Source organism: Eriocheir sinensis, chromosome 9 (assembly GCF_024679095.1).
Source record: "Eriocheir sinensis breed Jianghai 21 chromosome 9, ASM2467909v1, whole genome shotgun sequence".
NCBI classification, from domain to species: Eukaryota; Metazoa; Arthropoda; class Malacostraca; order Decapoda; family Varunidae; genus Eriocheir; species Eriocheir sinensis.
The window spans coordinates 8,470,815-8,495,001 of NC_066517.1; the positions used below are offsets into that span (position 1 = coordinate 8,470,815).

A 24,187-nucleotide genomic window follows, 5' to 3' on the forward strand; every position below is an offset into this window, starting at 1 on the left:
TAATTATGAACTTTACATTTCTGCCCGAAATCGTGCCAAATCTATTCTCCGACTAACCAAAAATTCTTTCATTAATAGAAAATGTCAAAACCTTGCTTTCTCTAACTCTTCCCGTGACTTCTGGCATCTAGCCAAAAACATCTCCTCCAACTTCACTTCTTCATTTTTCCCTCCACTCCTCAGTCCTGACGGCAACACTGCCGTCTCATCTATCTCTAAGGCTGAACTCTTCTCTCAAACCTTTTCTAAAAGCTCCACTGTGGACGATTCTGGGCATATTCCTCCTACTCATCCCCCCTCTGACTCTCTTATGCCTGTTATAAAGATTCTTCAAAATGATGTTTTCTATGCCCTCTCTGGCCTCAATCCTCAGAAGGCTTATGGACCTAATGGAGTGCCTCCTATTGTCCTTAAAAACTGTGCCTCCGTGCTGTCACCCTGCCTGGTCAAACTATTTCGCCTCTGCCTGTCAACATCTACCTTTCCTTCTTGCTGGAAGTATGCCTTCATACAGCCTGTGCCTAAGAAGGGTGACCGCTCCAATCCCTCAAACTACCGTCCTATAGCTTTACTTTCTTGTCTATCTAAAGCTTTTGAATCAATCCTTAACCGGAAGATTCAAAAGCACCTTTCCACTTCTGACCTTCTATCTGATCGCCAGTATGGGTTCCGCAAGGGGCGTTCTGGTGATCTCCTAGCCTTCTTAACTGACTCTTGGTCATCCTCTCTTAGCCGTTTCGGTGAAACTTTTGCTATTGCGCTGGACATATCAAAAGCTTTTGATAGGGTCTGACACAAATCTTTGCTTTCCAAACTACCCTCCTACGGTTTCTATCCTTCTCTCTGTACCTTTATCTCCAGTTTCCTTTCTGACCGTTCTATTTCTGCCGTGGTAGACGGTCACTGTTCTTCCCCTAAATCTATTAACAGTGGTGTTCCACAGGGCTCTCTCCTATCTCCCACTCTTTTTCTGTTGTTCATTGATGATCTTCTTTCCAAAACGAACTGTCCTATCCATTCCTACGCCAATGATTACTCAACTTCTTTTAATAGAAGACCCACCCTACAGGAACTTAACGACTCAGGGCTGGAGGCTGCAGAACGCTTAGCCTCAGATCTTACTATTATTTCCGATTGGGGCAAGAAGAACCTGGTGTCCTTCAACGCCTCAAAAACAGTCGGAGTCCCCGACTGGGGGGGGGACCACAAATTCCCCCAGGGAGGACTCCCCTTCTGGCTGCCGACCCGAGAGGTGTCTTGATAACTCCTCGAACCTCTTTCTTCTCAATTTCTGCAACATTCGCGGTCTTCGCTCTAATTTTCATTCTGTGGAACATCATCTCTCCTCCTCTAAACCTCACCTTCTCTTCCTTACCGAAACACAGGTTTCTGAGGCTACTGACAGCAATCTCTACTCTGTTCCCTCCTATTATCTCTATCCTAAATTTCAATCCAAAGCTGGATGTTGCGCCTACGTGCGCAACGACATCACTTGCTCTCGTGCCCACGACCTTGACTCTTCTGAATTTTCCACCATCTGGTTAAGACTTCACTGTCATTCTATTACTAAATACATCTGTGCTGTTTATCTCTCACCTAACTCTACCAACTATGTAAAATTCTTTGACTATTTGAATTCTAAAGTGGAGCATATCTTGACCCACTCTCCCTTCGCTGAAATCTCCATCCTAGGAGATTTCAATGTTCACCACCAGCTTTGGCTTTCATCCTCTTTCACTGACCATCCTGGTGAACAAGCCTACAACTTTGCTATCCTCAACGACCTAGAGCAGTTGGTCCAGCACCCTACACGTATTCCAGACCGTCTTGGAGATCGGCCCAACATTCTAGACCTCTTCCTTACCTCAAACCCTTCTGCTTATTCTGTCAAACTGTTCTCTCCGTTGGGCTCCTCCGATCACAATCTTATTTCTGCATCCTGTCCTATCGCTCCTGTACACCCTCTGGACCCACCGAAGAGGCGATGCTTCTGGCATTTTGCTTCAGCTCGGTGGGACGACCTGAGGATGTACTTTTCCATTCCGTGGAATGATTATTGCTTCCAGGATAGAGACCCCTCTGTGTGTGCTCAGCGCATCACAGAGGTGATTGTCTCTGGAATGGAGGCATACATTCCTCGTTCTTTCTCTACTCCTCACGCAAAAAAGCCTTGGTTTAATCACGCTTGTTCTCGTGCTGTCAATGATAGAGAGGTAGCTCACAAAAGATACCAGAGCCTTCAAACTAATGCTAATTATGAACTTTACATTTCTGCCCGAAATCGTGCCAAATCTATTCTCCGACTAACCAAAAATTCTTTCATTAATAGAAAATGTCAAAACCTTGCTTTCTCTAACTCTTCTCGTGACTTCTGGCATCTAGCCAAAAACATCTCCTCCAACTTCACTTCTTCATCTTTCCCTCCACTCCTCAGTCCTGACGGCAACACTGCCGTCTCATCTATCTCTAAGGCTGAACTCTTCTCTCAAACTTTTTCTAAAAACTCCACTCTGGACGATTCTGGGCATATTCATCCTACTCATCCCCCCTCTGACTCTCTTATGCCTGTTATAAAGATTCTTCAAAATGATGTTTTCTATGCCCTCTCTGGCCTCAATCCTCAGAGGGCTTATGGACCTGATGGAGTGCCTCCTATTGTCCTTAAAAACTGTGCCTCCGTGCTGTCACCCTGCCTGGTCAAACTCTTTCGCCTCTCCCTGTCAACATCCACCTTTCCTTCTTGCTGGAAGTATGCCTTCATACAGCCTGCACCTAAGAAGGGTGACCGCTCCAATACCTCAAACTACCGTCCTATTGCTTTACTTTCTTGTCTATCTAAAGTTTTTGAATCAATCCTTAACCGGAAGATTCAAAAGCACCTTTCCACTTCTGACCTTCTATCTGATCGCCAGTATGGGTTCCGCAAGGGGCGTTCTACTGGTGATCTCCTAGCCTTCTTAACTGACTCTTGGTCATCCTCTCTTAGCCGTTTCGGTGAAACTTTTGCTATTGCGCTGGTCATATCAAAAGCTTTTGATAGGGTCTGGCACAAATCTTTGCTTTCTAAACTACCCTCCTACGGTTTCTATCCTTCTCTCTGTACCTTTATCTCCAGTTTCCTTTCTGACCGTTCTATTTCTGCCGTGGTAGACGGTCACTGTTGTTCTCCTAAATCTATTAACAGTGGTGTCCCACAGGGTTCTGTCCCATCTCCCACTCTTTTTCTGTTGTTCATTGATGATCTTCTTTCCAAAACGAACTGTCCTATCCATTCCTAAGCCGATGATTCCACTCTGCATTATTCAACTTCTTTTAATAGAAGACCCACCCTTCAGGAACTTAACGACTCAAGGCTGGAGACTGCAGAACGCTTAGCCTCAGACCTTACTATTATTTCCGATTGGGGCAAGAAGAACCTAGTGTCCTTCAACGCCTCAAAAACACAGTTTCTCCACCTATCCACTCGACACAATCTTCCAAACAACTATCCCCTATTCTTAGACAACACCCAGCTATCACCTTCCTCAACACTAAACATTCTCGGTCTATCCTTAACTCAAAATCTCAACTGGAAACTTCATATCTCATCTCTTACTAAATCAGCTTCCTCGAGGCTGGGCGTTTTGTACCGTCACCGCCAGTTCTTCTCCCCTGCACAGCTGCTGTCCATATACAGGGGCCTTGTCCGCCCTCGTATGGAGTATGCATCTCATGTGTGGGGGGGCTCCACTCACACAGCTCTTCTGGACAGAGTGGAGGCTAAGGCTCTTCGTCTCATCAGCTCTCCTCCTCATACTGATAGTCTTCTACCTCTTAAATTCCGCCGCAATGTTGCCTCTCTTTCTATCTTCTATCGATATTTCCACGCTGACTGCTCTTCTGAACTTGCTAACTGCATGCCTCCCGCGGCCCCGCTGCACTCGACTTTCTACTCATGCTCATCCCTATACTGTCCAAACCCCTTATGCAAGAGTTAACCAGCATCTTCACTCTTTCATCCCTCACGCTGGTAAACTCTGGAACAATCTTCCTTCATCTGTATTTCCTCCTGCCTACGACTTAAACTCTTTCAAGAGGAGGGTATCAGGACACCTCTCCTCCCGTATTTGATCTTGCTTTCGGCCACCTCTTTTGTTTCTTTTTTGGGAGCAGCGAGTAGCGGGCTTTTTTTTTTATTATTGTTTTCTTTTTTTGTGTGCCCTTGAGCTGTCTCCTTTGTTGTAAAAAAATAAAAAAATAAAAATAAAATACACCCACCCACACCCACACACACACACACACACACACACACATATATATATATATATATATATATATAGATATATATATATATATATATATATATATATATATATATATATATATATATATATACACACACACACACACACACATATATATATATATATATATATATATATATATATATATATATATATATATATATATATATATATATATATATATATATATATATATATATATATATATATATATGGTTCCCGGACATTTCACCCACGAACATTTGGCCGATGGACATTTCACCGACGGACATTTGGCCGAACTGACATTTGGCCGACAGACATTTGGCCGAACGGACATTTGGCTGAACTGATATCCAGCCGACAGATATTTGGCCGAACGGGCATTTGGCTGAACTGATATTTGGTCCACAGACATTTGGCAGAAGAGAATTCGCTTTTATCGTTTCTTTTAATACATCTCTGCACTCTGTGCAATTACACCACCCATCTTTTCACCCCCTCCCTACCTCGTGGGCCACCAGCACGACATCTCTTCTCTTCAATCCCTTCTTTTGCCCCGTAGAGAAGCCTCGACTTAAGCTTCAAAAGCCCGAACAAGCCCTGACGGCACTCACTCCCCGGTTTGCCTCCAGCAATAATTCACTCCAGTATATATATATATATATATATATATATATATATATATATATATATAGATATATATATATATATATATATATATACATATATATATATATTTATATATATATATACTTGCTTTTACGATCATGGAATTCATACTAACGACAAGAGGAGGAAGAAAACTTTTTCTTGATGCCTACGCATACATCGTTGATAAACAAAAAGACAGTATAACATACTGGCGATGTGATCGCAAAGGAAGGTGTGGAGGGCGACTAAAACCAGAAGACGAAGTTATTCAAAGAGAAGCAAGTAAGCATTCACATCCGCCTGATACCGGACGCAATCAGTCTTCGAAAACAGTACAGAAAATTAAAGAAAGATCCAAGCAGTCAGAGGAAGTGACATCGACAATAATACAAAAATGCACTAGTGGCTACCCGCTTGATGCTGCAGGTGCTCTTCCTAAAAAAAGAAACACTGGCAAGAATGATGCGTAGACGACGCAAGGCACCAGACGGAGACATTTTAACTGACGATTTACGGAAATCAATTAGAGGAGAAGATTTGGTTTTCTATGAAAGTGACAACCTGCTAATTCTACCAACGCCTCGAAATTTACAGCTTCTTGCTTTTAAAGACAACTGGCTGTGTGATGCAACTTTTGATTCTGCGCCATTAGGCTTTCAACTATATACGTACAATACATGTTATGCTAGATGAGAGCCATACTATTCCCTTAGTATAGGAATAAAGAACAAGCTACTTATGACTTGATTTTTAACACCCTCAAACAAGAAAGACCAGATCCTAATCCTGTGTCAGTCACCATTGATTATGAAAAAGTGACTCTGAACAGCATCTCTGCATGTTTCCCAAACACAAACCTTTATGGATGTTTTTTTTTTTTTTGGGTGGGGGCAATGATTGTGGAGAAAAATACAAGAATTTGGACTACAGGCTTGGTATAATGTCCCCAAAATGCACTGACTATTAAGTCTGTTCAAGCTTTAGCCTCTGTGCCAGTTAGTGACATTGTTGGAAGTTTCAATGAATTTGTCTCATCTCTATAGATGATGAAACTGCTGAACTTCTCTCTGACTTTCTTGGCTACTTTGAAGCGACATGAATTGGTGTTACAACGTGGAAGACGACGAAGACCAGCGTTTGAACTCAGTATGTGGAACAAGACAGAGGGAACCACAAAAGACATTCCACGGACAACAAACTCTCTAGAAGGAGGGCACAAAAAGCGTTTGAACAGAGAATGGCAATCACTCACCCCACTCTTTACCGTCTACTTTCAAAGCTAAGAAAAGCGCAGTCGGATTGGGAGTTAACAATTGAGCAGGTAGAATCAGGAGCAGAGTTAAATAAGAAAACCAAAGAGGAAGCACTTGTTATTAAACACAAGACTGAAGTCTATCACTGAGAAGTATCATGAGTATCAGATAATTGATGTCATGAGAGCAGCTGCCCACAGTCTTTCAATAAGTACGAACTTTAAATTTTATAGTACATTTTTTTAACAAATTTCCTTATAATTAATATCTTTTAAACTTTTGTCACGTACAATTTTTGTCTAATTCTCTTTGGCCAAATAAACTTTTATAGTATATTTTTTTAACAAATTTACTTATTTAATATGTTTTTAACTTTTATCACGTACAATTTATATCCAATTCTCTTCAGCTAAATAAACTTTTGTCACGTACAATTTTTATCCAATTCTCCTCGGCCAAATGTCTGTCTGCCAAATGCCAGTTCGGCCAAATGTCAGTCCGGCAAAATGTCTGTCGGCCAAATGTCAGTTCGGCCAAATGTCAGTTCGGCCAAATGTCCGTTCGGCCAAATGTCTGTCGGCCAAATGTCAGTTCGGCCAAATGTCCGTTCGGCCAAATGTCTGTTCGGCCAAATGTCTGTCGGGCAAATGTCAGTTCGGCCAAATGTCAGTTCGGCCAAATGTCTGTCGGCCAAATGTCTGTCGGTCAAATGTCTGTCGGCCAAATGTCTGTCGGCCAAATGTCCGTTCGGCCAAATGTCTGTCGGCCAAATGACTGTCGGCCAAATGTCTGTCGGCCAAATGTCCGTTCGGCCAAATGTCTTTCGGCCAAATGTCAGTTCGGCCAAATGTCTGTCGGCCAAATGTCTGTCGGCCAAATGTCAGTTCGGCCAAATGTCAGTTCGGCCAAATGTCTGTCGGCCAAATGTCCGTCGGTGAAATGTTCGTCGGCCAAATGTCCGTCCGTCATCTGTCCGGCCGCGATCTCTCTCTCTCTCTCTCTCTCTCTCTCTCTCTATATATATATATATATATATATATATATATATATATATATATATATATATATATATATATATATATATATATATATATATATGTATATATATGTACTGCACACATATCATATTATTATGTCTTTTTCCTCTTATTTTCTTTTATTTATGTTTTATTAATACTTTTCTTCTTTACAGGTTAGGTGTGTTTACACACGTACCGCAGTTCGGTCCTCAGAGTCACCTACGCAAAATAGCTTCTTTGACACCTTCAGGTCTTGAGCTTATTGAGCCTCCTTCTCTTTTTCCTCACGACATAAAAAAGTGAGTGGTGTAAAATTTCCTAGTTTAATTAGAAGCAACGCTGTCATTTTCGTTTTACAGAAGAGGTTGCCCTAAAGTGTGTATTTATAAAGCAGTTGATGAATATCTTCGAAACGCTCCAATATATGGAGATGGCAGGTCGACAGCTGCCGAAGCGGGCAGAAGCCACCTCCGCTGAAGCATAGTAATATATCCCAACTTCATAAAATCATCGGACCTTCTGGATACGAAACCATACCGGGACAAACCCCACCGACACAATATGTACAGTGAATAGCACCCTCCTTTAATTTTGACAGTGTTCCTTGATATCTAAATTGTAGTATTTAGAAATAAAACACAAACAGGAATATTGCGTGTAATGATAGGAACTAGGAAAGCAATTCATAAGCAACAAAATCCAATCATTGAATATGGTATTGGTAGATGATGAAGGATGTGCAACTGGTATGTTAGGGGCTATTTATTGTCTGTGTGCGTCAAGTGGGGCCGGTTAAACGACCAACCGAGCTTTTACAATTTGTAAGCCGGTTCACCTACTCTGGTCGGAGCATTGTAGGAGAAATATATTCGGAAACAGAGCCAAGCCCTAGTATTCGGATTAGGGATATGTCCAGATATAGAGCGTCCGGATACGGAGGGGTTATTGTATATGAGGAGCGAGGGGTGCTGCTAGTCTATCATCCCCTATCCTCCCTATCTGAAAACTGTAGGCAGGGGGAGGGGGGGGGGGGGGGAGGAGGCGTCGCTTCACTCACTCGCCGCCTTAACTCTGCGAGAAGTATAGCATCGTCAACAAAAACGAGATCAGTGGCATCGATCTTGCCAAAGGATGCTCCGCAACGACTTTCATTAGCATTTTTACATAATACTCAGTCCATGCAAGTATTGAAAAGTGGTGGAGGAAGAACACACCGATACCTCAATCACCAGAAACGCCTCATACACATTTCACAACATTCTCAGTTCCAGAGTAAAGGCCAATCATCAGGTTAGTAAGTCTTGCATAAATCCAACGGATGAGCAGAATATCCCAGAGTACCACATGATGCACTGAGTCAAAAGCCCACTTGAAATCAACATAATCTGCGAATAGTTTCTGTCAAAACTTGCGTCGTCTTTCCACACAGACGCGAAGTGTTGACTTGCCTGGCGTGAACCCGGATTGCTCAGGTTTCTGAAAGTTTAGAAGATGAACTAGAATTTACTTCAGGAGCAGATAAGTGAGCACTTTGCCCGCCCCACTGAGCATTGTAATATCACGGTAATTATTGTAGTCCCGATCTCAATTCCATTTCCAGATAGGGACAACCAGCCCCTTTTTTCCAGTCAAGAGGAATGGCACCGGACTGTCACACGGCCGATAGCACCGCATGCATCCCATAAAGCATGGCTTTACCCCCCCCGGCTTTCAGTATCTCCACTTTGAGACTGCAGACCTCAGTTGCCTTATCACCCTTCAACTTCCTCACAGACTCTCTAACCTCCACAAGAGAGGTTGGCGTTTTGTCTATTGGTGGATCAACAGTATCTGCAATATGTTGACAGCCAGGGGTGATGCCATGATCCATATGCTGCATGCAGTGCTGTCTGCCATGCGGCAGTTCTGTGCCATTCCTCCTGACTCTGGCGGAATCCCTGAAGGTCCTATTGGTGAGGTATCAAAATGGTACATGAGGAGGCGAAGACACTGGAACTAAAGGTCTCCTGGACCTGAAAGCCTGATGGATGACACAGTTTAGTCTGGTCATGTATATGTTGAAGGCATTGCGGTCACCAAAAGTTTCACGTACCCTGGTATCGTAGGGCTTAACAATGGTGGAAGGAAGGAAGTCACTCGACGGTGGCCTGATCCATTATTTTATGGAGTCGCTCAACACGAATATATATCGTCGATATATATGCAGGCGGACAAAAATTCGAATCTTTAAGTCAATTGTGCTCCTTATCTTGCTATAGGCTGTGACATGGATTCTGAATCGTGACTTGAAGAGGCGTGTCGATACCTTTGGTGCCAAGTGCCTTAGCCATCAACTATTTCATGAACATTAATCGAGGCCTGTTACCAGCTTAATCTGTGTACGCCAACCCCTGCTATTTACGCACGTGGCACGCTTCCCGGACGTCGATCCTGTTTACAGGATTGTTTTTGTATCAGATAACTCTGAATGGAGGAGACCAATGCGACACCCACGTTACTCAAGGATGAGGTAAGCTGATCGATCCTTGAGGAGCTTGAGATTAGAAGGGAGGATGTATGAAAGTTTGTTCGGGGGAACCGTCGGGAGTGGAGTTGGCAGGTTAATGAAGCGTAGCGCCTTCAGGCGTATGCTCCTCGTTAGTTAGTAAGTTAGATGACAAGTATTTTTATCTCGAATTGATAGCGTTTACTAAGTTTACTAAGTGGTACTCATCATAATGGTAGCACTGAACAATGCCGATGCTGACATCACTGCGGTTATCCCTGCCACAAAATCGGTGAAAAGTCTGAAATACATGACATTATGCCTTGCAGTGAAAGCAATTCCTGGGGTTGAGGACATCGGGGTTAATGTAAAAGTTTAGCCGATCCAGGTTAACAGTTTTCGGTAGTACTAAGGGGTTGAATGTGGTAACGTTTCGGGGTGGGTGAAGAATACAGGAAACTTTTCTTTGGACTAAGTCCTGAGACCACATAGTATCCTTTGAGTTCTTTCACTAAAATTTCAGTGCAGCGTAGAAGTTCTTTTATGGTTCGGCATCGGGAGAAATTAGGACCAATCAGCGCGCGCAGCGAGAGCGGGGGTGCTGGGGGGGTCTAGACAGGTAAAAATGGATGGGTAACTATGCCATTATGCACGTGACTTATATTCTACTCTTATATTTACTGTTCTTTAGCTTTGATATTATACTGACTAATTATAAAATGCAGAATTGGAAATGGAGAGCGGCTCTTTCTTCTTTTTCCCTTGTTCTCCAAGAAGGAGAAGGACCTAACGGCCTCACTCTTTCTCCTCCTTCTCTTCCTCCTCCTCCTCCTCCTCCTCCTTATTGTGTGTGTGTGTGTGTGTGTGTGTGTGTGTGTGTGTGTAATAATAATAATAATAATAATAATAATAATAATAATAATAATAATAAAAGTTTTATTCATATGGTATGCAGCCAGAGGCTGAAAATTTACATGTTAAACATAGATGGGTACATACGATATAAATATAAAACAAAATTGTATAATATAAATTAATCTAATATAAATATGAACATAAATTATCTTATATGGTTATTTGTTGTTTATTAAATTTACAAAGGTAGTGATGGGGCTCTTCCTGTACCTTTCCGTCCTTGCACGGACAGGTATTAGCAAGTTGCTGTGTCTGACGGCATGGCGAGAGGGAGCTGCAGGTTCTGAGAGCAGGTCACGGTGGCGCGGGTGATTTAGCGGTTGTACCGTAAACTTTTGGAGGAGTTGCTGGTAGCGGTCTTGAAGTGTGGGTAGGTGTATGGCGTCAAGGGCCTCGTCATAGGTGGAGTAAGATGAGCCCAGTATTAGCCTACACGCACGCTTTTGCACCCTCTCAAGCTGGCGGCGCTGGGTGGTGTTGAGGGATGGAAACCAGGCTGGGGAGGCGTAAGTTAAATTGGGGAGGATGAAAGAACTAGCTAATAACAACGATCCTGACACTCGAGTGATCTGTCTTGACTTACAACAAACGCAGCCTTTACCCAAACTCATTACCAGTGTGGCCTCTTACCGAAGGAAAATGTGGCTTTACAACTTATATATCCACGACATTAAAAACAATGAATCGAAGTTCTATGTTTGGGATAAGGTGATGGGGGACAGGGGATCAGTGGAAGTATGTGTAGTGACCTTCATCCGAAAATGGATAAAATCTGAGTACCAGGCTAGGGATTTTGAAAAACTGGTAGTGTCTAGCGATAATTGTGGGGGTCAAAATAAGAACATAAACCTCAGTGCAGTGCACAGTTGCCGTCTCGTACATCCACTATTAACTAGTGCCCGGGCACAGTTACATAACCTGTAACAGGGCATTTGGGAATACTGAGAAGGCCATCAGACGTCACGGGGACATTCACAGCATGGAAACCTATTGCAACATTATTAAGGATGCTGTGCATGCAGGGTATGAGGTTATTCAGGTGGAGAGGCCAGAATTTTTGGACGTTGGGGATCTCCAAAAATCCATAATGCACCGCAAGCCTCGGACCCCTTACACTTACGCACAGGCCAGGAGGTTCGTGTTTAACATTAGTTACAAGGAGGGTTACATGCTAGGCATGGGGATACCACCCCCCTGGGTACTGTTCGTTTGGTGCCTGGCAATGCACAGTACCGAACCTCTAACATCCGCCTCAGTGACGTACAGTTACCTCCCAAATACCCCACCCCACTTCTGAAAATTGGCAAATGAAGGATGTGGAAGCCCTCCTCACCTTCATACCCTTGGTGAATGCCTCCTATGTCCGTGGCGTTCTAGATGAAGAGAAGCCTCTTCGCCAAAGCCAGGGTGAGAGGCAGCCGCCGCAGGCCGCCGATGCTGACAGTGACATTGACCCTGATAACCCCAACGCATTCATGAATTATGCAACCGACCACGACTCAGAATGACTATCCAGCGTTGTAAGTACAATAATATTGCAGTAAAACTCTATTTTCATCTTATTACTTTAACGTTATTAAAGTTAATGAATACTTTTACTCTCATTGTTAATATTATCGTGTCCACCGTAGTCAAATTAATCATCATTACATACACTATTACTGTCGTTATTGCAATGAGTATGACAGAATGTGATAGCAGAGACGTTACACAACATTTATAAAGAAAATGCAATAGAAGATCTATTTTAGTTCCTGAAACATGCTTGTTTGAATGTCGCAAAACTTTGGAGTAGATTATTATTATTATTATTATTATTATTATTATTATTATTATTATTATTATTATTATTATTATTTTTTTTTTTTTTTACGGCGCTTGATACATTATGATTCTAGGCGCCTCCAAGTATCTTTGCTTTTTATTTGTTTTAATTGTCCATGTTTCGCAACCAAATAGTAAAGTAGACCATACGAACCATTTTAATAATCTCAATCGCATCTCTATATTCATACCCAAATTATTCAAGCGTTTCCTTATATTTTCGAATGACGAAAAAACAGAAAAGAAATAAACAGAGCTAGAGTAAGGGTTCAATAATGCTTAGCAGACAATCAACACCACCACCAAAACCAACACTCCTTTTCTTTCCTTCCCCAACCCTCGTCTGTCCGTTTTCTTCCCCTTGCTTTTCCCCTTCCCTTCACTCCCTAACTTTCTCGCCCTTCTCTCCTTTCTTTCCCTCCCAATCCCTCCCTTTTCTTTCCCTCTGCCCTTCCTTACCCAACTTTTTCTCCCCTTCTCCCCTTTCTTTCCCTCCCACTCCCTCCCCTTGCTTCCCCCCTTCCCTTCCCTAACCTCCCTCCCTCTCTCTCTACACGAGGCCATTCACGTGGGGGGCCTCTCGACTGCCACTTCTGCCTACACTGTACTCACTAAATCACTCACGGCCTGTTACCATCTCCCACACTACCTCACATGTGCTAAACATCCATAACTATACTAGAACTCTCTATGTCATGAAATACACCTTGACTACACAACAGCAACGATGAAACAAAGTAATGGTCATGTGGCAGTCTTGTCTCCCTGGGCCGAGCGAGGTGAATGAGAAGTTTTCTGTCCCACTATTTGTTTTGAGGAAAATAAGCTAAGAATCTGGAGAGTCGTGGAAGCTGAAATAGCCCTCAAATGCACACAAAAAATAACATTGATAGATAAATAAGGTGAAAGAGCATCAAGGAATTGGAGTAGTTAATGAGTTCAGGGCTACCAAAACCTTTGAGATAAGCTGAACGAAGATTAACGGTATTTTGTTTAACACTCCCTTCCTGCGTTGCTGTTGAGCACCGAGGGCTCCATCAACCCTCAAAGACGAAGAAGCCGGTACCGGCCACAAGAGGAAGAAGAAAAGATTGCGCCGCATATTTTCAAATGTAATGATACGTTTCCAATACTTTTTTGGTAATTCTAAAATAGCGTATCTTTGTCATAAGTTCCTCCTTCCTATGACTTGAACGTATCAAGACACCTCTATAACCGAATTTTCACTCTTTGTATTCTCTAGCTCCCCTCTATTTGGAGGAACAGCTTGATAGCGGATTTTACAACTATCCTGGCATATGCTTCATAATGAGTTTCATTCCCAACCCTGCCTAATAGAGTCAATACATTAGTTAAGAAGTGATGGGGCGAGATTAAATCCCTACCTCACTATTATGCTCACAGAAAAGAAGCTTGATACCCCCCCCCCCCCAACATACACTTCACAGCACTTTCACAGGCCAGTCCGTATACCACCAGTACGGGCAGGAATCTCAAGGAGTTGACAAAGATCCCAGAGATCATCTCAAAATGGACATCGGGTGCAAGCATCTCCTCTAGAAACCCACGTTGCCGTTCCAACAGTACGCGATGCCTTAGGGCATGGTCAGTTGTTGACTTACCAAACGTGAACCCCGATAGTTCAGGTCTTTACAACTTCAGCATGATCAGCAGATGAGCAAACACCTTGCCTGGCCTTACGATCAGTATAATACTCCAGAGACTGATGCAGTCTTGGTGGTCTCCTTTCCTTTAATAGATAGGAATGGACAGAGTCCCTTTCAGTCAGTAGGAATGGTACCAGATTGAAATGCAGCAGCCAAGACCGATTTCAACCCGCAGATCGTGGCAATGAATCAATCAATGGGGGCAGACGCCGGGGGTGCGTTTCGCCTCGCCCATCCTGCCAAGCTAAGCCCGGGGGTCCCTCCGGACAAGTCTCCATGCAGGTCCACTTCCCATCATGAGTAACTCCCAGCAGTATATATCGACTTCATCAATTCACGAACTTTGTGGGCGTCCCCTTGGCTTCCTCCACTCAGGATTGTCTCTAACAGAAATAACCCGATAAGGGTCAAATTCTGGGTAGCGGACCACATATCCGAATAGCCGGAGTTGTCGAATCAATCTCACGGATTAGTCGCTGGTTTGGCAGAAAGTCGTTTTAGCGGTATCCCATGATTCTGCGTAGACACTTATTACCAAAGGCATCAATCAGGCTTTCCAAATCCCTATTTAGTGTCATGTCTCACAGCCATTGAGTAAGACAGGGAGCACAAGCGACCTGAAGGTCCGGATCCTACACATATATCGACAACGCCATATACTCCTGCTGAGTAAGTCTATAACACCGTGGGGCAAGCCAGTCCGCCGTAAGACTTTCTAGCGAGATCCACCGTTGTTCTGAACGACGCAACCAAGGAATGTGAACTTTTCCGAGATCTCAATGTCCTCGCCACACACATGAACATACTGTACTGTTTCATCTAGCAAGCCTCCAAATACCTATCTTGGCCCAGGAGACCTGAATTTCCAAAGGCAGTGCTTCAATAGCCATCACCAAAACCTGTAGCGACTACTCAAGGATTACTGCTACATCTGCAAAATGAAGGTCAGTGACCTTGGTATTGCCAGTTGATGCTCCACAATGACTCTGGTTCACAACTCTGCCTAGTACCCAGTCCATGCAAGTGTTGAAAAGAGATGGGGCAAGGACACAGCCCTGCCTCACTCCCGCATTCACGGGAAAGAAGCAGGACAAGCCCCACACAATTCACAGCACTCTCAATCCCAGAATACAGGCCAGTCAGCAAACAAACAGTCCTTGCAGGAATCCCGCTGTCCTCAACTTCTTCGATCTTACAAAATTCATGAGGAGAGAGCTGTTGATTTTCCTGGTACCAGAACCATGAGGACGAACACATAGCTCGTAGCCAACTATGTTAGTGCTAGTATAAGCATTGAAGTCGCCCAAGACAATGAGTGTGTCCCGAGGGGGTAATGGTCTAATATGGATTCGAGTTTGACGTAGAGCACCTCGTTATCTTCGGTTTCACACACCTCTGTAGGAATGTACACTGGAACAGAAGACATGAAGCCCAGTCAGTGTGGGCTTCAGTCTCTTTCGCATTATACGCTCATCAGCCAGAGTAACCTTAACAGCAGCAGGCTATATATATATATATATATATATATATATATATATATATATATATATGTATATATATATATATATATATATATATATATATATATATATATGTAGTGCGGCGACGGCCTGATGAACGAGCCTCCCATAACCCACTTAGCCAGTGGGGTACCTCTTTGGCCGACTCGGTAAGGAGTGGCTCTCCCGTCACGCTGGTCGCGGGTTCAATCCCAGGCAGCCGGGGAATACCCTCTCCTTGTCTTGATTAATTTCTCGTGTTATTTCGATACACGCAGAGGCCGTGTTGAGAAATAGGAAGGATTTGGAAGATAAAAGCTCGTCGGGGCATTACAGTGGTGGCATAGCGGTGGGCATCCTCTCCTGCAGTTCTGTTGAGTTTCCCCGAAGGGGTAACAGGTAGGATGGCCCATGCTCTGAGGTTGATAGAAAATGGGAATGTTGGAGGTATGTCTCAAAGGGACATTGTGGAGTTATGTCTCAAAGGGACATTGTCAACACACAGAAATTAATCTACATAGGGGGAAAAGCCGTGTAGTGCGGCGACGGCCTGATGAACGAGCCTCCCATAACCCACTTAGCCAGTGGGGTACCTCTTTGGCCGACTCGGTAAGGAGTGGCTCTCCCGTCACGCTGGTCGCGGGTTCAATCCCAGGCAGCCGGGGAATACCCTCTCCTTGTCTTGATTAATTTATCGTGTTATTTCGGTACACGCAGAGGCCGTTTTGAGAAATAGGAAGGATTTGGAAGATAAAAGCTCGTCGGGGCATTACATATATATATATATATATATATATATATATATATATATATATAAATATATATATATATATATATATATATATATATATATATATATATATATATATAATATCAGCACCCAAAACGTATTCCCTACCGCCTTGGAGACACGGCCAACAATCAGAACCTCTTCCTAAAATATAATCCTTCAGCTTATTCAGTTAAACTGTTCTCCGTTATGCTCCTCCGAGCACAACCATATATTTCTGTATCCTGCCTTATCGCTCCTGTACAGCCTCTGGACCCGCCGAAGAGGCGATGCTTCTGGCATTGTGCTTCCACTCGGTGGGAAGACCAGAGGTACTTTTCCGATTTCCCGTGCAATGAATACTGCTTCCAGAAGAGAGACCCCTCTGTGTGTGCCCAGTGCATCACAGAGGAGATTATTTCTGAAATTGAGGCACACTCTACGTTCTTTTCTACCCCTCAACTTTATTTTTTTTGCAACAAAAGAGACAGCTCAAGGGCACAAAAAAAGGAAACCATAATGAAAAAGCCCGCTACTCGCTGCTCCTAAAAATAATCCAAAGAGGTGGCCGAAAGAAAGGTCAATTTCGGGAGGAGAGGTGTCCAGATACCCTCCTCTTGTTCCTGAGTCTACCAGCGTGAGGGATGAAAGAGTGAAGATGCTAGTTAACTCTTGCATAAGGGGTTTGGACAGTATAGGGATGAGCATGAGTAGAAAGTCGCGTGCAGCGGGGCCGCGGGAGTGGGGGAGGTATGAAGTTAGCAAGTTCAGAAGAGCAGTCAGCGTGAAAATATCGATAGAAGAGAGGCAACATGGTGGCGGATATTAAGAGATAAAAGCCTATCAGTAAGAGGAGGAAAGCTGATGAGACGGAGAACCTTAGACTCCACTCTCTCCAAGAGAGCTTATAGCAAGCCACCGCTCAAGCGGTCGCGTGCTCTCCTCCGGTGAGACGAAAAATGTAGCGCTGCAAGCGCAGACTTAATAAGTGTATTAATGTAAAATGTTTATGTCTACCCTTGTCCTTGTCTCCTGTGCCGTCTGTGTATTTTCAGTGTCGCTACCCTTATCTCCCTGTCTGTCTTGTGCGTCTTCAATGTTTGTCTTTCTTGTTCCTCGTTTATTTTGGACTGTCCGTCCATGTCCTTTTGTTGTCCACTCATACACATTGTTCCACACATACACCAACACTTAAATGTTAACCTACACAGTCCAACATCCACACACACGCACACACACACAAACACCTTTTCTTTGTGTTTCGTTTATACCCATGACCTGATCAGAAATAATCTCCGCCAGTTCTTCTCCCCCGCACGGTTGCTATCCATATACAGGGGCCTTGTCCGCCCTCGTATGGAGTATGCATCTCGCATGTGGGGGGGCTCCACTCACACAGCTTGTTGGTGGTAGCAAGTGCTAATTGGTTTACGGATAAAGAAAATCATATCCGCCAGGGTTACTTATCCTGGCGGATATGATTTTCTCTATCCTCGGATAGACCGAGGATGTTTAATGTTGAATATGGTGACAGCTGAGTGTTGTCGAATAGGGGATAGGTGTTTGGAAGATTGTGTCGAGTTGATAGGTGGAGAGATTGGGTTTTTGAGGCATTGAAGGACACAAGATTCATTTTACCCCAATCGGAAATGATAGTAAGGTCTGAGGTTAAGCGTTCTGCAGCCTTCAGCCTGGAGTCATGTAATTCCTGTTGAGAGGGTATTCTGTTGAAAAGAGTTGAATAATGCAGAGTGGAGTCATCAGGGTATGAGTGGATAGGACAGTTTGTTATGGAAAGAAGATCATTTATGAATAACAGAAAGAGAGTGGGTGATAGGACAGAGCCCTGTGGAACACCACTGTTAATAGATTTAGGGGAAGAGCAGTGACCGTCTACCACAGCAGAGATAGAACGGCCGGATAGGAAACTGGAGACAAAGGAACAAAGAGAAAGATATAACTTGAAAGAGTTCAGTTTAGAAAGCATAGACTTGTGCCAGACTCTATCGAATGCTTTCGATATGTCTAGCGCAACTGAGAAAGTTTCACCAAAACGGCTAAGAGAGGATGACCCAGAATCAGTTAAGAGAGCAAGAAGATCGCCAGTAGAACGCACCTTGCGGAACCCATACTGGAGATCAGATAGAAGGTTAGAAGTGGAAAGGTGCTTTTGAATCTTCCGGTCAAGGATTGATTCAAAAGCTTTAGATAGACAGGAAAGTAAAGCTATAGGGCGGTAGTTTGAGGGATTGGAACGGTCACCCTTCATAGGCACAGGCTGTACGAAGGCGTGCTTCCAGCAGGAAGGAAAGGAAGATGTTGATAGGCAGAGGAGATAGAGTTTGACCAGGCAGGATGTCAGGACGGAAGCACGATTTTTAAGGACAATAGGAGGCACTCCGTCAGGTCCATAAGCCTTCTGAGAGTTGAGGCCAGAGAGGGGATAGAAAACGTCATTCCAAAGAATCTTAATAACAGACATAAAGGAGTCAGAGGGGGGATAAATAGGAGGAATATGCCCAGAATCGTCCAGAGTGGAGTTGTTACAGTAATTTAAGCGAAGAGTTCAGCCTTAGAGATATATAAGACGGCAGCACTGCCGTCTGGGTTAAGAAGAGGCGGGAAAGAGGAAAAAGTGAAATTGGAGGAGATATTTTGGGCTAAGTGCCAGAAGTCTCAGGAAGAATTAAGAGAAAGCAAGGTGTTGATATTTGCTATGGATAAAGGAGTTTTTGGTAAGTCGAAAAATAGATTTGGCACGATTCCGGGCAAAAATGTAAAGATCATGGTTAGCGGGTGTTCGAAGGTTCTGGTACCTTTTGTGAGATGCCTCTCTATCTTTGACAGCACGAGAACAAGCGTGATTAAACCAAGGCTTTTTAGCATGGGAAGTAGAGAAAGTACGTGGAATGTATGCCTCCATTCCAGAGACAATCATATCTGTGATGAGTTTGGCACACATAGAGGGTTGTCTATCCTGGAAGCAGTAATCATTCCTCGGGAAATCGGAAAAGTATATCCTCAGGTCGTCCCACCGAGCTGAAACAAAATGCCAGAAGCATCGCCTCTTCGGTGGGTCCAGAGGGTGTACAGGATGCTAAAAAGCCTTGGTTTAATCACTCTTGTTCTTGTGCCAAATCTATTCTCAGACTAACCAAAAAATTTGTCATTAATAGAAAGTGCCAAAACTTTGCTCTGCCTTACTCTTCCAGAGACTTCTGGCACCTAGCAAAAATATCTCCTTCAATTTCATATTTTCATCTCTCCCTCCTCTCCTTAATCCTGGCGGCAGCACCACCGTCACATCTGTCTCTATGGCTGTACCCTTCGCACAGACATTATCTTAAAAACTCTACTTGGACGATTCTGGGCATATATATATATATATATATATATATATATATATATATATATATATATATATATATATATATATATATATATATATATATATATAGGCGGTGTGAAGTGATAGCGTACTGGACCCACATTCGCCGCGTGATGGACGACGCGGGTTCGAATCCTCACGCTACCACTCGGATTTTTCAGTCACCGCCGAGTGGCTTAAAACTACCCACATGCTGTCCTGAAGACCACCCATCAACCCGGACTCTAGAGGAAACCGTCCAAGCGAATCAAGAACGAGTTCCGGGGGTCAGTATGAGCCAATGCAAGATGGTGCCACTATAAACACTCGCCTGCGCCAGAACGGTCTGGGCCGACCATCAGGCCCCACCTGGAAGAAGACTTGGTCCGACCATCAGGACCCACATTGAAGATGCCTACCGGCGCAATTGGCAACAACGTAAAAAAAAATATATATATATATATATATATATATATATATATATATATATATATATATATATATATATATATATATATATATATATATATATATATATATATATATATATATATATATATATATATATATATATATATATATATATAGATTTGTTTTTTTTTGTTTTACGTGTTCGCCTATAGCGCCGGTGGACTTTCTTCAGGGGCCTGGTGGTCGGCCCAAGCTGGTCATTGCGTTGGCAATTTTTATAGTTGCGCCATTAATTCTTGGCTCATGCTGCCCCCCGGAACTCATCTTGATTCACTTGGACGGTTTCTTCTAGACTCTGGGTTGATGGGAGGTCTTCAGGACAGCATGTGGGTAGTCTTAGGCTACTCGGCGGTGACTAAAAAATCCCGGATGGTAGCGTGTAAATTCGAACCCGCGTTGTCCAGCACGCGGTGAATGCAGGGCCCGCACGTTAACTACTAAGCCACCGCCTGCCCTGCTCTCTCTCTCTCTCTCTCTCTCTCTCTCTCTCTCTCTCTCTCTCTCTATATATATATATATATATATATATATATATATATATATATATATATATATATATATATGTATATATATACAGTAAACCCCGCTTAAGTCGGATCCGAATAAGCTGGATATCGGAAGTCGGACAGTTTCAGGATCTTTTTTTACGTTCTATCCCGAGTGCACCAGTAGGCATTTTTTGCCCTTTGATTGAGTAATTTTAAGGCACTCGGGTTTTATATTGGCTATAATACTCTTGGGCTGCGTTTGAGAGAGCGACTCGGGCCGCACGGACCAATCCGTGTGCTCTCAAACGCGTGACGCCGTAGCCCGGAATCCCAATCCGAACTGTTCGCTGAAGCTCAGTTTGGAGAGGTGGAGCGCCTCCGTGTTGTGATGACGTCATCATCAAATATGGCGGCCCAAAGAAACACATATAAGTGCTTCAATTGAATTTCACCTCCCTATGCCACAATAACCACTGCAGCTTAATTCCTTTTCATCCTCTGTTGCAAGGAGCTCGGCCGCCAGAACAGCTAGTGGTGCATGTTTAAACGCCGTCAAGAAGATCAGCGGACGCCATTTTGCTGCCAGTGAGACGCCATTACCATAGCAACGACGAGGCTTAACTGAGAGGTTCACACAAGCGTTTGATAAAGGGGTCCAGTTGGTCAGGGCACCCGGGGCGGCCCGATTCCCTCTGTCAAACGCACCGGTGATATATATATATATATATATATATATATATATATATATATATATATATATATATATATATATATATATATATATATATATATATGAGAAGCAGGTGGCGAACTTTTTTTTCATTACTGTGTTCTCTTTTTTTTGCCCATGAGTTTTTTTGCTTGGTAGTCTTTCACCTATATATATATATATATATATATATATATATATATATATATATATATATATATATATATATATATATATATATCTATATATATATATATATGAGTAGGTAGGAAGACACCTACCGAAACGGGCGTAAGCCACCCCCAGTGAGGTATGTATGGGAAGCGAGGAGGGTGCTAAAGCCTACCAAAGACCCTTCCCATGTCCTCACTTTCCGTTTCCCTATTGTCTCATCAACATCAGAGATTAGTTCAGCATGTTCTCTAAACATAGATCCTTTCTCTTTCCACACCACACTACATTCACACAACACACACGCCATTTCCCAAAATTTTACAAATGCAAATGGCTAAACTAAACAGAGCCTAGGAGTCCCCACCTCGACTTGAAAGATGTCTTGATAACTCCTCATAACTCTTTCTTAATAATTTCTGATAACTCCTCATAACTCTTTCTTAATAATTTCTGCAACATTTGCTGTTTATGTTCCAATTTCCATTCAGTGGAGCACCATCTCTCCTCCTCTAAACCTCACCTTCTTTTCCTCACCGAAACACAGGTCTCGGCGGCTACTGACAGCAATCTCTACTCTGTTCCCTCCTACTATCTCTATCCTAAATTTCAATCCAAAGCTGGCTGTTGCGTCAACGTACGCAACGGCATCACTTGCTCTCGTGCCCACGACCTTGACTTCACAATTTTTCACCATCTTTCTAGGACAACATTGTCATTCTATTACTAAATACATCTGTGTTGTTTACCTTTCACCTAACTCTACTAACTATGTAAAATTCTTTGACTACTTGAACTCTAAAGTGGAGCACATCTTGGCCCACTCTCCCTTTGATGAAATCTTCATCCAAGGAGATTTCAATGTTCACCACCAGCTTTGGCTTTCATCTTCATTCACTGCCCAGCCTAGGTGTACAAACCTACAACTTTGCAATCCTCAACGATCTAGAACAGTTGGTTCAGCACCCTACACGTATTCCCGACCGTCTTGGCGACACGCCCAACATACTAGACCTCTTCCTTACCTCAAACCCTTTTGCTTACTCTGTCAAACTGTTCTCTTCGTTGGGCTCCTCCGATCAGAACCTTATTTCTGTATCCTGTCCTTTCGCTCCTGTACAGCCTCTGGACCCACCGAAGAGGCGATGTTTCTGGCATTTTGTTTCCGCTCAGTGGGACGGCCTGAGGATGTACTTTTCCGATTTCCCGTGGAATGATTAGTGGTTCCAAGAGAGACTCCTCTGTGTGTGTCCAGCGCATCACATATGTGATTGTTTCTGGAATGGAGGCACACATTCCACGTACTTTCTCTATTGCTCATGCTAAAAAGCCTTGGGTTAATCACGCTTGTTCTCGTACTGTCAAAGACAGAGAGGCAACTCAAAAAAGGTACCAGAGCCTTCGCACTACTGTTAACCGTATGTGTTAAATCGTATGGAGTATGCATCTCATGTGTGGGGGGGCTCCACTCACACAGCTCTTCTGGACAGAGTGGAGGCTAAGGCTCTTCGTCTCATCAGCTCTCCTCCTCATACTGATAGTCTTCTACCTCTTAAATTCCACCGCAATGTTGCCTCTCTTTCTATCTTCTATCGATATTTCCACGCTGACTGCTCTTCTGAACTTGCTAACTGCATGCCTCCCCCCCTCCCGCGGCCCCGCTGCACTCGACTTTCTACTCATGCTCATCCCTATACTGTCCAAACCCCTTATGCAAGAGTTAACCAGCATCTTCACTCTTTCATCCCTCACGCTGGTAAACTCTGGAACAATCTTCCTTCATCTGTATTTCCTCCTGCCTACGACTTAAACTCTTTCAAGAGGAGAGTATCAGGACACCTCTCCTCCCGAAACTGACCTATCTTTCGGCCACCTCTTTGGATTCTTTTTAGGAGCAGTAAGTAGCGGGCTTTTTTTTTATTAATGTTTGCTTTTTGTGTGCCCTTGAACTGTCTCCTTTGCTGTAAAAAAAAAAAAAAAAAAAAAAAAAAGATTTTTATATTTCTGCCAGGAATCGTGCCCAAATCTGTTCTTCGACTTACCAAGCTCTTTCATTTATAGGAAATGTCGAAACCTTGCTTTTTCTAATTCTTCCAGAGATTTCTGGCACTATCTTCTCCAATTTTACTTCTTCATCTTTCCCTCCTCTCCTTAACCCTGACGGCACCACCGCCATCTAATCTATCTCTTAGGCTGAACTTTTCGCTCAAACTTTCTGTAAAAACTCAACTCTGAACAATTCTGGGCATACTCCTCCTACTCACCCACCCTCTGACTCTTTTATGCCTGTTATTAAGATTCTTAAGAACGATTTTGTCTATGCCCTCTCTGGCCTCAACTCTCAGAAGGCTTATGGACCTGATGGAGTGTCTCCTATTGTCTTTAAAACTGTGCTTCCGTGCTGACACCCTGCCTGGTCAAACTCTTTCGCCTCTGCCAATCAACATCTACCTTCCCTTCCTGCTGGAAGTATGCCTTCATACAGCCTGTACCTAAGAAGGGTGACCGCTCCAACCCCTCAAACTACCGTCCTATAGCTTTATTTTCTTGTCTATCTAATGCATTTCAATCAATCCTTAACCGGAAGTTTCTTAAGCATCTATCCCTGACCTTCTTTCTGATCGCCAGTATGGG

At 43.3% G+C, this 24,187-nt stretch overlaps 1 long non-coding RNA gene across 1 annotated transcript; it reads right to left on the reverse strand.

Moving 5' to 3' along the window:
• Nucleotides 1-334: 334 nt before the first annotated feature.
• LOC126995894 (uncharacterized) lies at nt 335-23,507 on the reverse strand. The gene is made up of 3 exons (XR_007750813.1): nt 23,393-23,507; nt 2,880-4,092; nt 335-628 (listed from the first exon to the last, which is right to left on the reverse strand). It is a non-coding gene; the product is annotated as an uncharacterized LOC126995894 (long non-coding RNA).
• Between the last annotated feature and the right edge of the window lie 680 nt (nt 23,508-24,187).